Here is a 9,327-nt window from a genome sequence, read left to right on the forward strand (position 1 = left end):
CGTAAAATTGGGAACCTGATGTGTCCGGCTAAGATAGGCTTAGGTTATGCTGAATGGTAGTGCACACACACATTGCGGATTTCTATGGCAACAGGGGATTTATAACATTTGATCCCGAACTCCGAGAAATCATTCATTAGCCTTTGAGGGGACAATTTACCTGACCCAAAATGAAGACTGCAAAGCTGTGTTGATTTGGACTGTGTTGAGTTGGAAGCCAAACAGTAACACCGGCATCAGCGTTTTGCCTGTTTATTGCCGCCAACCACTTGTTTCTCCGTTTTGTTTCTTTTGGGATGCGTATAAAGATATTCCTTTTGTATGATCACGTATCTGATCGCATCCAACTGCACAGCATCGCTCGGGCATGATAGAAATATTTCGCAACGAGCTGTATTCACCGGCGGTATAGCAAATAAAAAGAATCAGCAAATCACAACACACACTGATGAGCCAAAACTTTAAAACCACATGCCTAATATTATGTAGATCCTCTGTGCTGCCAAAAAAGCTCTGATGCTCTGAGGGACTCCACAAGACCTCTGGCACCAAGACATTAACAGCAGATCCCCAGCAGGTCCTGCAAGTTTTGAGGTGGGGCCTCCTTGAATCAGATGTGTTGGTCCAGCACGTCCCATAGATGCTTAATAGGACTGATTCCATATTCCTCTGGGAATTTGGAGGCCATGGTAACACCTTGGCTTAAACTTATTGTCATGTTCCTCAAACCATTCCTGAACGATTTTTGCAGGGTACAGTCTCCTGCTGAAAGAGGCCACGGGACCACCATCAGGGAACACCATTGCCATGAAGGGGTGTAGCTGGTCTGCAACAATCTTTGGGTAGGTGGTACGTGTCAAAACATGCCCAGAGCATAAAACTGCCTCCATCAGCCTGCTTTCTTCCCATTCCCACTCTCTTCCCTAGGAAAACGATGCACATGCACCCGGTCATCCACCTGATAAAAGAAAGGGTGATTCATCAGACCAGGAAACTTCTTCCATTGCTACATGATCCAGTTGTCGATGAGTCTCACATCCCCATTGTAGGTGCTTTTGGCGGTGTAAACGTCTGCAGCTACGTACATTTTCTACGTAGTGTCCAACAATTTAACTACAAACCTGATCTCAAATACCATCGCATGACATGTTATGTTTAGCAATTGTGAAAGTGAATAGCACATAACAGGCTCAATAGTGGTAGGCTATAAACATATATATTTAGGCCTATTGGTTCAATATGCGTCATCGTTTTCAAATACCTCAATTTTCACAGTCCACACTACAACGCGAAAACGGCGTTTTCAAATGTATTCAGTTGGCAAATAAGCTCAGCTTTTGCAGGACAAAAACAGTCTCAGTGTGGATGGAATTCAATTCAATTCACGTTTATTTGTAGCCTATAGCGCTTTTCACAATACACGTAAATTCAAAGCAGCGTTACAAAAAGTGCATGAGTCCATATTACAATTTAGAGCGTCATGTTATCAGGTAACTGTCTTAAGTTATGTATTTCAGAAATTTACGTATACAAAAAAACAGTTAGCTAAAAATTAATTTATACTAATTTATACTAATATTAATTTAAACAGTGTAGTAATTTAATGCAGAGACAATGAGCTCATTGAAGTAATGAATACTTGTTTGTTAACAAATGATTATGACATTTAGAATATATAGCATTGGTGAATGTTGATTCAGAGTTTGTGTCATCTGAAGACTTCGCGGGGGTTGGCACCCGCGAAGTCTTTGGCGTTGGGCATCTGAAAAGTCTTCGTAGAGGTTGGATCCAAACTGGAGCTGACATACTCTAATTACCTCAGGATGGGCATCCCAAGATAAAACAGAAAAGCAAATAGAAAATTACTAGCGTAACTGCTGTTCATAACCTTAATGAAGGATAATCGCATTTGATCTGATACAACTGTAGGCCTATAAGGTTAGGTGATGCATCATATGAATGAGTCCCAAACATTATCAGGAAGGCTATAGAGCCAAATGTAAAAATGCTGGAAGGCCAGAACGGAGAATAAAGATGCGTTTTCAAATTAAAACGTAGGCTAAATTCCTGGAGGGCTACAGCCCTGCGGAATTTAGCTCCAAAACTAATTAAACACACCTGATTTCATCAAGTTCTTCAGGATCACTAGAAACTCATTTATAAAACTGTGCGTAAGATCGTTACTAAAAGTGTAGGCCTACGTGCGCAAAAACTCCACCTTGAAATAACCAAGTATGGAGCTTACAAAGACTAGTTTTACTGTGCATATCCTCATCTGCATATCATTTGCATAGGCCTATGCATATTAATCCACGTGATAATATGTTTAACGGTAGGCTATAAGACATCTGGAAAACATGAAATATGGATGTGCTGTACATATTACATTGCTAAAAATCATTTAGTAGCCTATCCTTTCCTTGTTTTTTAATAATAAATCAAATAGAATAAAATACATTTAAGAGAAAGATTTTCTCAATCTTTTCCACTAGCCAAATAGTATATTTTATTTCTTTATATTTTTAATGGGAACAGACAGGCCTAATTGTGCATTATTTGCGCAAAAATATTTCCTCAGACCATGAGTTCTGCTATTATCATGCGCTAAGCAATCCTTGCTGTAGTTAAAATATTAAAAAACAGCATGCCACAGGAAAAGTGTTCAAAAGCATTGCATCCACTACAAATATTTTTATTTATTATAATATAAAAAATGTTGTAACTTCATGGTAATGATTTCATGTAATTTAAGTGCTTAACTCCATTAATGAGAATGGCATATTTAATCTAAATGTGTATATCAGATGTAGCCTATAAAAGCATAGTTTAAATCATTCTTTTATTTATTTAAACTGTTATTGTGAACATGCACTGTATTTATGATTAGGACTCATAATGAAGATTTAAAGTGGTTTTCCTTCATCTGCCGTCAGTCCTTCAGCTCACCATCGGTGTCGCCAAACTGCTCCTACAGAATGTTTGTACGCATAGCTCAGAGTTTGCGTGCAGGTGCGCACATTTTCCCATCAAGTTTGTTTTTATAAATCACAACTTGTGCGTCGGAAGTGGCGTACGCCTCTTTCAGGGCTTGTTTTGTGCGTACGCAATGGTTATAAATGAGGCCCCAGGTGAGTTGGAGCTAAACTCTGCAGGGTTGTGCGCCTCTAGGAACCGAGTTTGAGACCACTTCAGTAGAACACATGCACCAGTCACAGAGGTTTAGCTCCCATCTTCCTTATGATCTCCGCTTTGCACTGCAACATTGAAAAGACACTGTTTATGTCCCGGCCTATGTCACTCGGCAGGCCAGCTGCAGCAGCAGGAGCGGGTGGTGTTGTGAAATCAGAGTCGCTGCAGGTAAGACAGAGGGTCTTTGTGCCCCCACCTTCCCCCTGCAGTCTGGGTAACACTCATTCACTAGAGAGCCATGGGACAATCAGCTTCTCTTTGCTTCAGAGGGCTGGCCAACACTCTCACAATCGGCTTATTTGAATTCAAGCTGCTGTGTTTTTTCTTTTCTTTTCTGGGTTGAGAGTTTGGTTGCATCTGTTATAGCAGCATTAGAGGTGAGATTATGTTACAACTCTCTCCTCATCTAACAATCAACTCTAAATAGCCAGGCCTTCTCATTTTCCTTATTTCAGGACAAACCAGCTATACTTTCTTACAGCAAATGTTGTCCTGCAGTATTTAAACTATCACCAAAGGTGTTGATCGTTCAGTGTTTCAACATTACTCCTTTTGTTTCTGGAAGGCTCCTGTTGTCTGTCGTTCCTGGGTGGCAAATAGAGGCTAATGTTTCCCCTTTGTCTGGGGTCAGACCCATTATCCCCTCATCTCTGTCTGAGTTGTGTGTGTCTGCGCTGACATTCGCCACCCCCTCCCCCTGTTTTCGCACATAGCTTTGTTTCAGAAGACCCCACACTTTGTCCAAGCCGCTCCGCTGCTCCTCCTCCTCCTCACACTATATCACTCTTTTCATTGCTCCTGCTGTGAGTCTCACCGCCTTCAACAAGTCACTTGTGCAAAGGTGTAATTATCATGACAATGGAATGCGGCCTCTGGAGACTTCGTGATAGCTTTTCATAACATGTCGTGCTTCTCTGTTTTTGTTGTTATTTGCTTGACTTCTTGGAAATAGAATTGACTTTGTGGCCTCAGAAATTCCGAAAGAGGAAAGTATGTGAGTAGTGTTTCCTGACATGTACAATACTGTGGGGTCAGCAAGAAATTTGTACTTTTAGTCAGCAAGGATGCATCAAATTATATAGTCAAAAGTCACACTAAAGATTTTTTAAAAAATGCTGTTCTTTTGAACCTTCTATTTATCAAAGAATCCTGAAAAAAACGTATCACGGTTTCCACAAAAATATTTGTGTATATGTTCAAATAAATACAGCATAAGAGACTTAAAAAAAAATCTTATTTTTTAGCCCAAATTTTTCAACTTCTGCATTATAATAAAACCTAATGTGAGAAATATGTAAATACAAGTAATGCAAACTTGACTAAACGTGCCTTAAATGTAGGGTATGCAATTTTTTATAAACATATTTTGTTATTCTGGTTGAAACTCTCTTCACATCCGGATAGCAATCAATAATAGAAGTGGTGTTCTCTTCTAAACATGTACATATATCTTCTTTGGAAGTCTCAGGACCAAAAAATATTCGGTCCGATAGCAATAATAGGATGTTCTACCTGCCTGTCACCAGCCTATGTATTTCCATACCTCCGCACACCCTGCTCACGCAGACATCACACATCATCAGTGCATTCCAAAAGGCTATATGCAGAGTTATAGACAGTCACAATATGAGATCTTTTTTATTATTTCTGACATGGCATGAACGCATCACTATTGTCACACCTTTGAATACCGCTACACCAGTAGGCTATAGAGTCTGCTTCTCGTCATTCCTTCACATTACAGTCAAAAACACAAACCACTCACTTATGATGCTTTAAGTCTGTGATACATGAGAGAGACCACTGATGGGCATCTTGTGCCAGTGGCATTATTATCAAATGCTAGGCTCTGCAGTGTTTGAGAGGCACTTATATGCAGTTCTTAGTCAGCTGGACAACCCCAGGGACAAGCAAAGTGGAGCAGTTGTTGAGGAAATGATCCTTTTTCCTGGCTGTAAGGCAAGGGAATACTGGGTTACAGTGTGAGAAACCTGTGCGGTTGTGTTGGACTGGCTCTTTGGCATCTCCCGGTGGGAACACCACACCCCTGCTCTCTATATGGCTTTAATCATGGCTTTATGCAGGTAACTGCATTAGTAAATAGTCTTTAGTTTTATTATTTTAAGTATGTTTTATGTTTATCATTATGGTCTGATGCATTAATATGGTACGGTGATATGGCTAAATGGATTGTATACAATCATAAACACACTGTCGGGAACCAACCACCCTGTGTTATTTACAGTAACTCTTCCGGCATGCATGTTTCAGTCTATACACCAAGTAACAATGGAAACAAACACAGGAAAACACAATTCCTTTGCTGCTATAGTCACTAGACTGATTCTGAGCGCCATTTCTCAGTCTAAACAGTCTAAATGAAGCCAACTTGTACAACATAAACCCCAACATGAACAATAATGAATAATCACCACTAGATATAGGCCTACCCTATACTGTTAAAAAGTTAGATTTAAAAAAAAATATGTATGTCTCTTCTGTTCACTTAAGGTTGCAGTTGTTTAGTCAAAAAATACAGTACTGAATTTTCATCATCATTACTCCAGTCTTCAGTGTCACGTGATCATTTAGAAATCATTTTAATATGCTGATTTGATTTGATGCTCAACATTTAGTATTATCAATGTTGAAAAATATTGCTGCGCAATACTTTTGTTGTAACTGAGCTCTTTGAGTAATAGAAAGTTTAAAAGAACAGCATTTATTTGAAATAGAAATATAAGATTATAACTGTTTTTACTGTCACCTTTGATCTATTTAACACATCCTCACTAAATAAAAGTATTAAATTCATTAATTGAAAAAATAATTATTTCTGATTCTAACCAGTAGTGGATGATTTAGCAATTTAGCAGCTTAAAATGAAGTAAACTTTTGAGAAAAGCATATGTATATATATATATTGTCTAACCACATAAAAATGTGTCTGGAGCTTTCTCATGATGTTTGAATAAGACGTCTGCCCTTTTTAGTGTAATCCTATACACTGCACTGACCCGGATATCACCCTCATTGATGTGAAAAGCACGAACACAAAACAGGATGTCCGAGGGAGGCAGTTCCTGCATGGATATAGTCGCCCTGTTGCAGGGTCACTGGAAGCAGCGGGAGTTCTTTAACATGCCGGCATTCACCTAGGGAACCTCTGATACATGCGTTTGATGTTTATTTTAACAAGGCATTTGGAAGATTGATTGTTCCTTGTGGCAGTGATTAAAAAAAACTTAATTAAAGCAAATGGAGGTCAACAATGACCTGATAGTTATGAGGTGACAGATGACATGGCACAGAGTTACATGATATTATATGATATGATCATATCCAAGACATTTTCTAGCACAAAACGTGTCTTTTCTATCACTTCAAACCTTCAATATACTGTGTAAAGCCGTAATAACAGACATCATCAAGTGCACCTGCAGTGGTGCGTGTGTGTGTGTGTGTGTGTGTGTGTGTGTGTTCCCGTCTCGCTGTACACCCTACAATTACTCAAGTCTGGCGTTTGAGTTTATACTCTCACTCTACTGTGAACATCACCATGTTCAGACACATGTTTGAATAACAGCTCCGCACAGTTGTGAGGAATTTTGAGTAACGCTGGACTACTGTCTGTGTTGTTGAGCTGTATTTATCTTGACCTAAATGTTGTGATAAAATCCCAATAGAATTAGCATATTGATTTATTTTCCCCCCCAGATATACCACCATTTTTAAATGTTTTACATGTTACATAAACATTGACTGCCACTGTCATATTTTATTTCTAAAATAATTAACCTAAAGCCATATACTTTGAAATGGTCTAAATCCTAGACTGCTGTCTTCCTTCCCATAACAACAAAATAAAGAATTCTGAACTTAAAATGTATTCAGTCAAAACCTAATTTTGATGCAGCACTCACCACATTGATTTTTCACTAATGTCTAATGGCATTCTTAACTGCCTTTACATCAGCTCACACCATAAAGTTTTAACAGGAAGCAGTGAAACGTGTCTTTGATCCAGTTTACTGCAGGAGGGTACATGTGCACTCATAATGAAAGAGTAATGAAGGAGTCGTGTTTCAGTCTGAAAAAGAAAAAACAAAATATGTCTCTAAGAACTTTATTTTGGCAATTTGTAAATGTTCTAACTTTGCTCTAGATTACACTAAAGATTTTTATAATACACTCTTAAAAATAAAGGATTTGAAAACTGGATATTCTCGGGTAATTGGAGTATATATTAAATATACACAATAGTATCAAAAATAAGCGTTAATGCATGATTAAAACTATGCTTTCACATTATCTCCAAAAAGAGCATGTTGGTTAAATCCTGTTGGATTCTTTGCCTTAGCATTTAAGCTTTGAATCAAATTGACCTTGGAGAAACTGGATATATACAAAGAATATGACCAGTCCTGATGTGGTTGAGGTCAGAACAGATGCTTTGACTCATTTTAAAACACAGATGTAAAGACACAAGGTCTTATTCATTGAACATGGGGACTGGAAGGGGTCTTAAATGCGTTGTGGCAATCTTCCAAAGAGTGTGCTGTCATGCACGTCTACCTTTAACATGATTTATGGTGGGAAGAGGGAATGTATTCTTTACACTGAGGAAACACAATATCCTGTTCCTGCTGCCAGACCTTCGCCCTACGGTCACATTTATTTCAGCCATCTTTTGATCTGTCTGTCATATGCCAGACCTTTAGGTTTGATTTCAGTCGTCTATCCTGCATGAACCAAAGCTTCAACTGCACAGGATTTCGGATGCAAAATTATTTTTCTCTCACCACATTACTGATGATAGTGTGATATAGGGGAGACTGGGGATAGTTGTCACATGAGAAAGATCTATATATATCTCAAATAACTATTCCAGTTAAACAAAAGTTGGTTTTCTCTGGCAGAGGTTTCAAACAAAGTTCAAACCCCTCATCATTTTTTTTTAATGAAATCTGTTCTCCAAACTAAAATCCCAAATATCAAAATATGTTTGATAAAGCTTGGTAACAAATTACAATGTTTACTGGGGAAAGTTGTCACATTTTAAATGTCATCATAAATGTATTAATGATTTATAAATTACAATATTTTTCGGACAATGGGTTGATATTCTATATATGTTATACTTCATGAATTGTTTCAGTTTTTTATGTTTGTTTTTTACACAATACTTTTTTGAAGTCCCCATGAAATCAAACTTTAAGTTTCTTTTTTTGCTTTTGAATATGATAGCCTTACTGTTATTTAAATGTGTGCTCCAAAACAATGACAAAATTTGCATTTAGAAGATTAAAATTTGCATTCTCTCACTTCCGCCAATATGTATCAAAGATTTTTATAACATCACTCTGCACTTCAGCTTCTCATCAGATTGTCCAATCAAATACTTTAGAATCTGAAGCGTCCTGCCCCCTACACTATAAATTGATGCTGAAGCTTCGGCTAAAATCGGTCACTTGTTTACACAGTTACTATTTTCTACATGGTGAATGGCACAGTCCACTATATAAGGATATGGAACGATTCAGACGTGTAAATATGCTTTCCATTGAGGCGAATTAAGTATGGTTTTATGTTGGTGTCACGCGAACCGCCGCAGCGCGCACACAGTCTGCTCCACTCCAGAGACACGATATCACAGAGCGGATCATGCGCGAGTTGCACAGACCACAAAACATATCGGACTTGGATTTGACTTCTGCACAGAATACTGTATTTTAAAGCGATATGGACGAGAATAGGAGGGAAAAAGGTTAGAGATAATATGCAGCTTTACCGAGTTCAACAGCTCAGGCCAAACTGTGATATAAACTAAACGCTATTGGCTATTTAAAAAAAGGGGAGGAGCTGTTCGATATGCCCCATCCTGTCTTCCTGTTTCAGTGGAATGCTGTACGTTTCAAGGCACTTTAGTGGGCCTTTAATGGTTCCATTGTGACCACTTACTCCATATAGCCTACTTTTTTTGCCAATAATCGTGGAAAAGGTTTCAAAACTTTTGTGTAACCAAAAATGTAAGGTTTGCGCTTACAGTAATAGACTTGAAATATTTGCTGGAATAAAGTTAGCTCCACTGCACCATGTAAGGTAGAAGAAAGCATAAAGCGATGGCTTGACGTATTT

The sequence above is a fragment of the Siphateles boraxobius genome, unplaced genomic scaffold, assembly GCF_051911475.1.
Source record: "Siphateles boraxobius isolate OS27281-9 unplaced genomic scaffold, OSU_SipBor_1 37, whole genome shotgun sequence".
In the NCBI taxonomy this organism is placed as follows: Eukaryota; Metazoa; Chordata; class Actinopteri; order Cypriniformes; family Leuciscidae; genus Siphateles; species Siphateles boraxobius.